We start from the raw sequence: 12,508 nt of genomic DNA on the forward strand, positions 1-12,508 counted from the left end.
GAGCTATTCCAACTAGGCACTTGACTTCCTTAAGCCCCGGGATGTGAGGATCATTGGAAGAAATGAGTTTTCAAGGACTCCATAAACATTGGTTGAACCAAAGAATGAGATAAAGGGAAACATGGGATGGGAAGCATAATCAGACTTTACTCTTATTTTCCATGTCCATAGAGGTTAGAGAGGGGTAGTGGTTTTGTAATTATTTTGGACCCTTGTAAGAATAGCATACCAGTATCTGGGCATAAACTTCTTTGTCAGAAGTCTCTTGAAGAGATAGTTGTGGATAACCCTTTCTATTCAAAGCAGTGAATAGGGTGATCACATAATCGTTGAACGAAAACTGGGAATGCAGTTAGAATTCACCAATTTCATAGTAAATTGTCTTTTTAATATCTATGTTAAATAGAAAAATTACTGCATTAACTGTTAGAAAACTGGAATTGTAAGACCAGTCCTATACATTGCTGCAACTTCCTCAGTCTTCATAGTCTTCTGCTGTCAAGTGGTAGTATGTAGGTTTTTCAGTTTTTATAAGATGCCAGTGACATAGTGAGTTTAGAAACATTTATAGAATATGAAAAATTGTGGGATATAAGTCATACGGAACTTGTGTTGATATGAAAGACACTTTTCATTACAAACAATTTCTTAAGTAGATCTCAACTTTTCAAATAACTTTTGAGTTTTTCTTTTATTATTACAAAATAATTTATCTTCATGGCTCAAAAGTGTCAGTTACAAGAGAAAATAATTAAAAGCCCTCTATGTTGTAGTAGGCTGGAGCTGCCTAATGCCAGTTTGTGAAAGTCAATTGTGTGCGTCTTTTCCCGATTTCATGATCAGTGATACTGTGTTGGTAGCTTGTAATAAACCATGATGAGATTATTTACACCATGGAAATTGGCAAATGCTACAATCAGGCTTTCTTGCCTAGACAATCAGTTGTTAAACATTGGTTAGTGTACCACTGCCCATAATCCTTGGGATTTATCAGTTTGGTGAATCTTAAATCAGATTGCTATCCTTGTATTAAGTCAAAAATTGAGGGAGATTCAAAAGAAGAACCAGATAGTCTGTTTTCAGCCTTTAACATATGTTCCAACAGAGAAAGTAAAGAATAAGCAATCTAAATAAACAATGAGAAAACATGCTTTATGAGCCCTAAAGACTCACAATGGCTTTGTCCTTTAAATTAGTTGAGTATGTAAATGGGTTACAGCTCCTGTGGTTTTACTTCTTCCCTTCCTTTCTTCTTTTTTTCTCCCCTCCCTCTTTCTTTCTCTCTCTCTCTCTTTCTTTCTTTCTTTCTTTCTTCCTTTCTTTCTTTCCTTCCTTCCTTCCTTCCTTGCTTCCTTTTTTCTTTCTTTCTTTCTTTCTTTCTTTCTTTCTTTCTTTCTTTCTTTCTTTCTTTCTTTCTTCTTTTTCTTTCTTTCTTCCTTTCCTTCTTTCTTGGATTCTAACCACTAAACACCAACAGTTTCAGACCTTTAGAGGATTTGCTTGGGTCCAAGTTGCTTCATTAGTGTCTCGTTTTTAATGAGAGCACTTCAGATCTTTGCGTTGATGTCTAAGAAGTAGGGTTATTAGCTTTCCCTTAGACATTTGTGTTCCCTGTTCAAGATCCAAATTATGTATAGTTCTAAGTCACTATTTTGGTAGCAAATAGGAACTGGAGTGCCACCCTCACTTGCTTTTATCCCTTGATTTTATGGAACTATTTTCATAGCTGTCACCACCCTAGAACATGAGGAACTAATTTTCCAGGGATTTCAGAAGTTCAATGAAGACATTTGAAACATAAGATTTATTTTTTCCATACTTAACTGTGTTCAGTCCATATACACAAAACTTTAAAATGACATTTTGTCCACCAGAGGGCACTCATATTGTTCCAAGTATAGAGCTAAGAATTATGGTGATTTGAAGAGAAATCTGAGTCAGAAAAATGAAAGAATCCCCCCAAACCACTCAAGTCTTAACTAAATGCCAAAGATGAATAAAAGCAATTGTTTTATTCCATTTTATTTTCTCTCCCCCATCTCATTACCAGCCACTACACACATAAAAATTCTTCTCAAGTACATTTGTTAATTCACAGTAGAGAAAAAAAGAGAAGGGACCAGGGTGAAATTCTGTGTTCCACACTTTCAAAGTGCCAGGTTTGCAGAAGGGTATATTTTTCCTTAAAATGTAGGAACGTTGGAAATGTGGAAGAATATCAAGAACTTGGTTTTCATAAAGTTACATCTTGCATGATTTAAGATGATACGTCTCCAGTTGTCTTCTATCATAAGGCTGATGATCTGTGTGCTTCAGATGACAGGGCTTCTGCCCTTGTCGTGGAACTTTACACTTCTCAGGCACTAGAAAACCAGAGGCTGCCACAAGATTGCGGTCTAGCGTGTTGACAGCCTCAACCACAAGTTATTCCAACTTCTCACAAAAGCAAAATAAACTTGTGATTTCTGAGACATATTGTGCAGCTCATTAGTGGTTTCAACTAACTGCTGTTTATTGATCTTAAAATCTCTTTCTCCTCAATACCAGTAGACTTTCACCTATGTCTCTGTCTTTTCCAAACACTCTAGCATTATGAACCCACCAGTTAGACCCTAGTAATTGCTATATTTAAGTCGCCAGATCTGAAGTAAGAATTCTACTTTATTCCAGGTATGTTAACACGTCAAACATTTGCTTCATCCATTCTGTTTTTCTGTGGGGGCATTTTTATTCACATCTTCAAAATTAGGTAGATCAAAAGACCCATTAAGTCATCTTTGCTTAAGGAACTGCTCACCAAGGGAAAGTCTGGATTTCTTCTCTATTTTAAAAAGTGCTCAGTTAAAGCCAATTTAGAATGACTGAAATCTAGCTATTTATTATCTATGCAGTATAAACACACATACCAGAAATATTTACAAAAGAAAGAAATAATGAGACAATTTAATTTTTGTGTCCATTTGGAAAACTGATGTCAAAGTAATTATCAGAGCATTGCTAATGAACATTTATAAGTTTGAACTTTATAGCCTGGCCCAAAGTTGCCAGGTACTGTAAAGCTTTGAAAAAAATAAAAAATAAAAGGTTCTTTAGCGCTGCCAAGACCAAAAGCAAAATTGGCCTACCTTCCCCACTTCACATCTGGGTTCAGTTTGTTCTCAGCTAAAGGAGCTTAACCCATAGTGCTGACTTGGTCTCTGTTCAGTTAGGAAAGGAGCAGTGTTATATGTAAGGAGCAGAGATAGGTGAATATCTTTTTAAGTGCTTTCTTGAGGGGAAACTGGTGTTTTATTATGCTTTGATATCCCCTATATAATTGCCTGGTATTAGGGAACTGGCTGGTTTATTGTTGGATAGTGCCTATTGGGTTTAGATGGTTCTTTTTTGAAGTATGCAGTTTACTGGTCAGAAGCCTTCAAAAATAAAGTACATTATTATAAGAGCTTTAAACTTAGTAGATTAAGATGAAGAGAATTAACTCTCTTTCCAATGCATGAGATAAGATGCTGAAAGAATGCCATTAATTCAGGTTTAACATGAGAAATACAGTAGGTATAAAACTTATTTTTTAATATAAGTAGAGAATGGGAAATAGCAACAAGATTAAGAAAAATGTAAAAGGGCCATGATTTACACTGAGTTGATTTTTACTAGTTCTTCCCATTAATGTGACAGTTGGCAATTACTTTGAAAGTCTGAATTTTTGGGGTACATCAACTTCAAGTTTGGAAAGATTTATTCCAGACGGGGAATTATCATAAGATACATTATAACTTCACTGACTAGAGGGAAAAAAACTGAGTAGGTCTCTATTAAACAGTAATGATAGTAAGAAAATACCACCACATCTCATATTCATTGCCTTTTTCTCCTTCCAGTGACCTAGTTAGAACTGAATCCTTTTGTCAGATCTCAGTTCAATTATCACTTCCTTGGGGAGACCTTTGAATGCCTTGATTAGGTTAAATCCCCTCCTCCTTGCCTACTGGCCCCAGTCCTGCAAGATTTCAAAGCACTATGCCTTTCCCCTTGTAGGAGTTAGCAAAGTTGCAACTTTACATTTATTTGTGTATTCCTTTGACAAATGTCTATCTTTCCACTAAAGTATAGCTGCCCAAAGACATAGACTACAGCTGGGTTAGCTCATCATTGAGTCACTAACATCCAGTACCAGGTGTGTAAGAGGTATTCAAAGCTTAGGTATTTATTCATTGAATGATACATAAATAACAAGTGAGACAACTATGAGATTAATGCCATATTATGAAGTAGTTAATAGCCTCCAAAAATCCAGTTAGCTTACCCAAGATAACATAGACATTTAATACAGAACTGGGGGGAGAGGGACTCAATCCTTTGTCCTACTTTCCTTTCCCAATACATCTTATCAGAAAAACTATAAACCAAGTAATATAACTCAAATATATAACAATTTTAACAAAAAGTATAAAATTATCTAACCAGTTTTGTTTTTCAGGAGAGTAGTAAAATAAATCAAGTAACCATCAGCAGTATTATGGATGGGTGATTACTTGCAAATTAAAGTTAAACATCATTTAACCAAATGATAGTATCTCCTCAGAAAATTTATTTATTTTATTTTATTTTTATTTTTTATTTTTTTGCTTTTTAGGGCCACACCTGTGACATATGGAAGTTCCCAGGCTAGGGGTCAAAATGAAGCTACAGCTGCCAGCCTATGCCAGAGCCACAGCAACATAGCATCCAAGCCACACCTGCAATCTACACCACAGCTCACAGCAACACTGGATCCCACTGAGAGAGGCCAGGGGTCAAACCCACAACCTCGTGGATAGTAGTCAGGTTTGTTATCATTGAGCCACAATGGGAACTCTCTGTATTTATTTTTTTAAAGAAGAAAAAGGGATTGTATTTTATAAAGAAAGTCTAAATCTTCTTCAGTGTAAAAAGCAGATAGTTCCTAAAATACATAGATCAATTAAAAACAGGAACAGGGTTTTAATTTTCTTTGCTCTTCTTTAAACAATAACATACACTTTTAGTTTTATCACTGGTGGTTAGAGCCTCTAGCAAACAAGAAAATTATGACCCAGAAAGGAGAATTAAATTGCATGAAGCTTGCATCAGGGCTTATATTAATTTGTTAGTATGCTTGGGCTACTGTCAAATACCACAAACTGAGTGACCTAAACGGAAGTTTATTTTCTCACCATTCTGGAGGATAGAAGTCCAAGATCAAGGTGTCAGCAGAGTTTTCCCTGAACCTCTTTCCTTGGCTTGTAGATGGCCATCTTCTCTCTGTTGTTTTCACATAGTCCTTCCTCTGTGTGTGTCTGTGTCAGAAACAGAAAGAATCTTGAAAACAGTAAGAGAAAAGTGACCCATCGTGTACTGGGGAGGCTCAATAAGATTAACAGCTAACTCCTCATCAGAAGCTATGAAGGCCAGAGAACACTGGGATAACATATACAAACTACTAAAAGAAACAAAACTTAATATATAAGGAAATGCTATGAACAATTGTATGTCAAAAAATTAGATAACATACATGAAATGGGAAAATACCTAGAAATCTACACACTACCAAAATTCTCACCATAAATTTTGAAATCGTTTATGTTCCTGTCCATACCTAGTAGCCTCCTCTATCATCATGTCCCCTTTAATTTACTATATCTCAACTAGTCTGCCTCTCATTCAGTTCTTGGCATCAGAGAGTATACAATGTTCTACTCCTTTAACTTGTTGACTGTTCCCTTTTATCTTTGAGGAATCAGTTTAAATGCTATTTATGCCTAGACACTTTTTTGAACTCCTTATAAGTTACTGCTCATTAAGATAATACTATCTTGTTTACCAAAGATGATTTCCTTCACCATACCTTTCCCTTAAATATTTGGTAGGTTACTTGCCAGGCTTCCAATCTACTTCCCAATCAGTTCTATGTTCCAATAATCATGTTCAAAGTTCTTTACAAGATAAAGTTCTCAAGGCTGATTTTAGTCTTGCTTCTGAGCTTCTAGGGCAATATATCTCAACTTAATAGCATATATCTTGAGGCCAGATGAAATTAGAGATTTGGTTGGGAAGACTAACCACCCTTAATCTGATCATCAGTCCAGAGCACTGTATAAATTAGACACTGCCATAAAAACCTCCTTAGATTTCATTTATTATGGTTGGAGTCTTGAAGCAGGAGTTTTTAGAGGACCTAAATTTGAGAATCTCAATATTCCCTTATAGTCTGACAACTGTCCAGTTATTTCTGGATTTATCTTTTTCTTGGTGAAAAGAGGAAGTAAAAGCCAATTTACGTGATTACTCTGTCTTTTCAACCACATGCCCTAGAACAGATTCTCAACCCCACCACTGTTGACATTTTAGATCAGTTTGCCAGCCCACCCTGCATATATTGGACTTGCCAGCCTCCATCATCATGTGAGCTAATTCCATAAAATACATCATACAATATCTTATTGGTTCTATTTTTGTGGTAAAGTCTAATACACTGCTCATGTACATGTACTGATTACAGACTTCACTCTAAATAACAGTACTGTCCTTATATTTTACATAAACACCTACTTTCAAAGAGTTTGCAGAGAGTTGAATTCATGTTTGGAATGAAAAAGTGGTCTTTAAACCTGTAGGAATTAGATTCCACTTATCTGTTCCTGTATTTATTTATTTTACTTGGTTTTAAGCCCCTTGGGGACAAATATATTATGTACATCACTTCACGTCTGGCATCAGCCCATAGTAGATTTTAAAAAGTTATGTTGAATTAAATAAACAAATGAATGAATGGCTCAATACCACATACTAAAATAGGTCTTCATTACAAGCTTTTCATCAACTCAAAGCAAGGAAAATCCTGGTATGACCTCCAAATCATCACCTTCTCCCACTTTCCCATATTTATGATTACTTTCAGTATATTGTAGTTATAGAAAAGTCTCTGAATGTGTTCCCTCAGGGACAAACTCAGCCAAACACATATGGCCTAGCATTTTTTTTCCCTAGCACTGTTGAGAGCCAAATAACAAATAGTTCATTCAGTTTACCAGCCTGGGCTGGCCTTAATTTAGGTTCTAATTTTTCTTCTTTTTCTCCATATTACATTTGCTGATACGGAGAAAGTTTGAATGGTCTGAAATAGAAGATCTAAACAGCCACAACATTCCCTTAAGTCAAAGCCTAATCCATAGCAAGGTTCTAACTCTCTTCAGTTCTGTGAAGACTGATAAGAGAGTTGAGGAGGATGCAAAAGAAAAGGTTGAAGCTGGCAGAGATTAATCACAAAGTTTAAAGGAAAGAAGCTGTCTCCATGACGTAAAAATGCAAGACGAAGCAGCAAGCACTGATGTAGAAGCTATAGCAAGTCATCCAGAAGATCCAGCTGAGATAATTAATGGAATTGACCACCTTAAACAATAGATTTTCAATGTAAAAAAACCCCAGCTTTTCAATTAAAATATATCATCAAGAACTTCCATAGCTGGAGAGGAGAAGTCAATGCATGGCTTCAAATTCAAAGGAAAAACTGACTCTCTTGTTAGAGGCTAATGCAGCTGGTTATTTTAAGTTGAAGCTAATACTCATTTACCATTCTGAAAATCCTAGGGCCCTTAAGAATTCTGCTAAATCTACTCTGACTGTGCCATATAAATGGAAGAACAAAGCCTGGACAATAGCACAACTGTTTACAACATGGTTTACTAAATATTTTAAACCCAGTGTCGAGACCCACTGCTCAGAAAAAGGATTGCTTTTAAAATATTACTACTCATTGTTGATGCACATGGTCACCCAAGAGTTTTGATAGACATGTACAATGAGATTAATGTTTCCATGCCTGCTAATACACCATCCATTCTGCAGCCCATGGGTTAAGGAGTACTCTCTTCTCTGAAGTCCCATTATTTAAGAAATACATTTTATAAGGCTATAGCTGCCATAGACAGTGATTTCTCTGATGGATCTGAGCAAAGTGAAATGGAGATTTCTGGAAAGGATTCACCATTCCAGATTTCATTAAGAATATTTGTGACTCAGGGGAAGAGGTCAAAACATCAACATCAACAGTAATTTGGAGGAAGCTTATTCCAAACTTTACGGATAACTGTGAGGAGTTCAAGACTTCAGTGAAGGAAGTAACTGCAGATGTGGTTGGAAATAGCAAAATAATTAGATGTGGATCTTGAAGATATAACTGAATTGCTATAATCTCATTAGGAAACTTTAATGAATGAGGAGTGGTTTCTTGAGACAGAATCTACTCCTGGTGAAGATGCTGTGAAAACTGTTGAAATGACAACAATGAATTTTGAATATTACATAAAATAAGTTTATAAATCAGAGCAAGTTTTGAGAAGATTGACTAATTCTGAAAAAAGTTCTACTGTGGGTTAAATGCTATCAAACAGCATTTGGGGTTATAGAGAAATCATTCATGAAAGGAAGAGTCAATCAGTGCAGCAAACTTCATTGTCTTATTTTAAGAAATTGCCACAGCCCCCACAACCTTCAGCAACCACCGCCTTGATCATCCAGCAGCCATCAACACCGAGGTCATCCGCAAAAAGATTATGACTTGCTAAAGGCTCAGATGGTAGTTAGCATGTTTTAACATTTTTCTTTTTTTTTTTTTTTGTCTTTCTTTTGCCTTTTCTTGGGCCGGTCCCTTGGCATGGGGAGGTTCCCAGGCTAGGGGTCTAATCAGAGCTGTAGCCGCTGGCCTATGCCACAGCCACAGCAACGCAGGATCCCAGCCGTATATGCAACCTACACCACAGCTCACGGCAACGCAAGATCCTTGACCCACTGAGCAAGGCCAGGGATCAAACCCACAACGTCATGGTTCCTAGTTGGATTCGTTAACCACTGTGCCTTGACGGGAATGCCTATTTTTAACATGTTTTAATTAAGTTTTCAATTAATGTATGTACACTTCTTTAGATATAATGCTATTGTACCCTTAATAGACTACAGTATAGTGTGAATATAACTTTTGTATGCACTGGGAAACCAAAAATGTCATGTGATTGGCTTTATTGTAATATGCAGTGGTCTGGAAACTAAACCAGAAATATCTCTGAGACATGCCCATACCGTGTCCTGGAAAGGTGCCAAGGTCAAAGGCAGGGCATCAGTCCAAACAGTCTTTAATCAAAAAGTAAGCTAAGAATAAAAATGCACTGTAATGCTGAAACAGAAGAAGAGATTGAGGAAGCTGAGAAATTGGGATCTGAGTGATGCCGGCAAGGGGAAGAGGGTCTGAATGAGTTCCCAAAACAGAGCATTATTGTCTGAAGGACCTGATATGTATATCTAGGGTATCCTCATTTGAGCAAACCAGTTTATCTAAAGCTACCAGAGCTAGATGTACAGTGACAGTGCCCTAACCACTTTCTAATAAATAACAGATAACTGGGAACAAGAGAAATCATCTGTTCCTGCCATGGCCAAGTCTATACATCTCCCAGAAAAGTGCTTCCTCCTGTCCGTGTGAAGGCCCAGAACGTCTCTACCTTGTATGCTCTCAGTGTCTGAACCAAATGTCAGTGATACAGCATTCATTTCACTGACTCATATCATACACCTGTAGGATGTAGATAACATTCTCCAATTGGGAAAATTAAGGTGAACTTAATAAAAGGATCCTTGCCAGAGTGGAGGAGAACCTAAGGGGAAACTGCCTGGAACAGTGCTCTACCCCAAGCTAATGACAGAGGATCTCAGAGGCCACCTCCAGGCCTGAAGAAGCCTTTACTTGAGGGCAACACCCAGCCTGAGGATGTGGATGGAGGCAGAGTGATCATCACCTGACCTCGCTCTGCTCCTGCCTACTGGTCTGCTAGTGCCCCAGTCCAACCCAGCCGGAAGCCAGGGGACAAAGGAGTTCAAGGTCAGCTCTGGGATTCCGAGCAGGTCGATCTGAAAGAGCCTCAAACATGATATACGGCACATTGCCCCAACTTCCTAAACTTCCAACACTGCCCCAGGAGGGACTAACTTCAGTTGGATGCTCCAGGACGAAGCCAACACCCTGTCTTCTTTACTAGCCTCGCTCACCTCACAAACCTCTACATGTAACTCTTCTGTGTCAGGGTGAAATCCTCCTGCAACTGGAATAGTGCTTTTACCAACTACCTTCCTGTTTACTCATAGAAAGAGACTAGAGTGTAGATCCCATCAGGCCTTGTGACAGGCTCTGACATGTTAGAATTGGCTGGACGTGCCTACGCTAGGACCTCCATGCTGGGACCTCCATGACACAATAAAATATGTACTGGGCCCTAAACAGTAACTGATTACAATGGAATCTTCCTTAGATGAGTTAGATACATCAGGATTTTGTAGGTCCCCAGGTCAGGATTCTGACTGTCAATCGTCATGGCATAAAACTGTATAAAGTATTCTTCCGTTTTATTTTTTTTAAGGGGTTGGTTAGTTGCATCCTGGATAAATAGCATTTCACTACATGTTCCATAGGAACAGCTTCTGAAGGTTTTTGGTTTTGTTTTCAGGTTTTTTTTTTAAGTTTGATAGTTTTGTAAACCAGCCTTGAAATTCCTAGTTCTCAATACTGGCCAGAACCCAAATGGAAACTGAGAACAAAGAAAATAAACTTTTCATAAGTCAGAATGCGGCAGCATCAGAAATCGTGAGAGAGGTTGGAAAACATTTTCAGACTGGTTTTACAACTCTTGTTGGCCTACATAATTGATATCACCACCCAGATTTACCTTGACTGAGCTTTAAAAACTTTTGAGATCCACCTTCCTAAATCAATAAAATTCTAAATTCCATGAAGAATGCCATGTTCCCCCTCCCCACCATTTCACCAACTGAAATTTTATACCATGTCAGAAATCCTAAAGTCGAGTCTGAAGAATCACCTGATGCCATTAATTACCAGATAATGTTCAAAACAAAGAAAGGAAATATTGATAGATGAATAAAGGAACTCACAGTGTGTCCTAACACTAAATTCTTTTCTTGGGACTATTGTGGAGGCAATGTCTCTTGAGTGCCAGTCCTGGCACTAGACAAAACAGTGAAGCTGTTTTCAGTCATGTGCTCTATCCAACTGCCTCACCCAGGCCTTCCTAATGACTCAGTTCTCTTCTAATTGAAACATTCTGAGGCAAGAGGGTTTCCTTATTTGGTTGGATAAGAAAGCTTAAACTTCGTATCTTTCCTCCTAGACAATATGCTAAAAAGAGATAAAAGCTTTAACTCTGATATGTGGCTTTAAGGATATTTATCTATGATGGAAACTACATGGACAAGGAATCAGGTTTGGTTCTTGTTTCAAATGGATCACTAAGCAATTGTGATCTTGGCATAATCACTTTATCTCCCTGGGTCTCATTTTCCTCTTCTGTAACATGTTGGATTATGTCAGTGAATTTCACGCCATTTTTTCAGCCTTTTTTCAAATGAGATCTTACAAGGAAGCTCGATAGGTAAAGGAGAAGGCAGAGCTACTCTGGTTGGAAGGGAAGCTGAGTTCCACCAGTCCTGTAGTCCTGTGCACCTGTCCATCACACTTCCTTCTCTCTTAATTTCACTTGGCATTCAAGTCTAATCGGTGGCCCATGTGTATAGTTCATGATCTCTGAAGTTCTCATTAAGAAGCAGAACTCCGGGCCCAACCCTTAAGATCTACTCCAACAGCCTGTGTAGAGACAGCGCTCAGGAATCGTCTTTTAAACAAGTATCTCAGGTGAATCTCATGAACACACAAAAAAATGAGCATGTTGAAATGCTCTAGGTCAGATAGTTCTGAAATGTTTCTACTACAACATTCTAATAGTAGTTCTCAGTATTTAAGATTTACAAAACTCTTTGAAATCTGATGAAAGAAATGAATCTTCTGTCTGAGAAAAGTGCAAAGACACAGACACACATATACACAGATACATATGTGAAATTTGTCTGGAATTACAGCAAGCTTAGATACCCAGTTATGTATCTCCTTAATGTCTATCACAGACACTCTGTGGGCCCAGAGTTAAAACCCCTATGATATCTGTGAACTAACAGTGATATTTCAGGATGAGTGTGGTGATTCATTAGCGAGGGAGGGATTAAATCAAACTCTCTTAGTTGCTGATATTGTACTAAATCAAAGGTCACCTCCAACTCATAACCTCTAACCTAATTTCCAACTTGTTCAAACCACTAGGTACTTTTGTTTTTTGCTTGTTTTTCTTAATTAGAAGGAAGAGTGTCATCCTGAATTTTCCTTAAATACTCACTTCACTACAGGTATGAAGATGAAATGGCCAAACTTCAGCAAACCAGCTGACACTTTCCCAAGATTCTTGCTGTAAGGATTGTTCACTTCCCAATTGGCTTGGTTTCTCGAATTGGATGCATAGACTTTCCTTCCCCTGGAACAAGAGGGCCATGTATTTCAACAGCAATGATGTGGCCACCTCATTGGTAAAAGCCCAGACATTCTTTTCAGGGGACCAAGGAATGAGCTCAGAACTAGTTTTCAATCTGCTAAACAATA

The 12,508-nt window shown here is 37.7% G+C and overlaps 1 protein-coding gene across 6 annotated transcripts in view; it reads right to left on the reverse strand.

Annotated features, from left to right (window-relative positions):
- Nucleotides 1-12,508, reverse strand: part of METTL15 (methyltransferase like 15) — a 382,010-nt gene that overhangs the window by 12,710 nt on the left and 356,792 nt on the right. For 2 of the 6 annotated variants that reach the window (XR_014837124.1, XR_014837121.1), the window contains one exon: nt 4,596-5,315. The gene's annotated coding sequence lies outside the window, so the exon portion shown is untranslated. Of the gene's footprint in view, nt 1-1,292; nt 5,316-12,508 lie in introns of those variants that run through there. The other 4 variants (XR_014837122.1, XR_014837123.1, XR_014837125.1 and 1 more) reach the window with 4 other exon arrangements.

This window comes from Sus scrofa, chromosome 2 (genome assembly GCF_054392235.1).
Source record: "Sus scrofa isolate SSC_HxYL_T2T_F1_AM1 chromosome 2, Sscrofa_HxYL_maternal_Yorkshire_Landrace_v2.0, whole genome shotgun sequence".
NCBI classification, from domain to species: Eukaryota; Metazoa; Chordata; class Mammalia; order Artiodactyla; family Suidae; genus Sus; species Sus scrofa.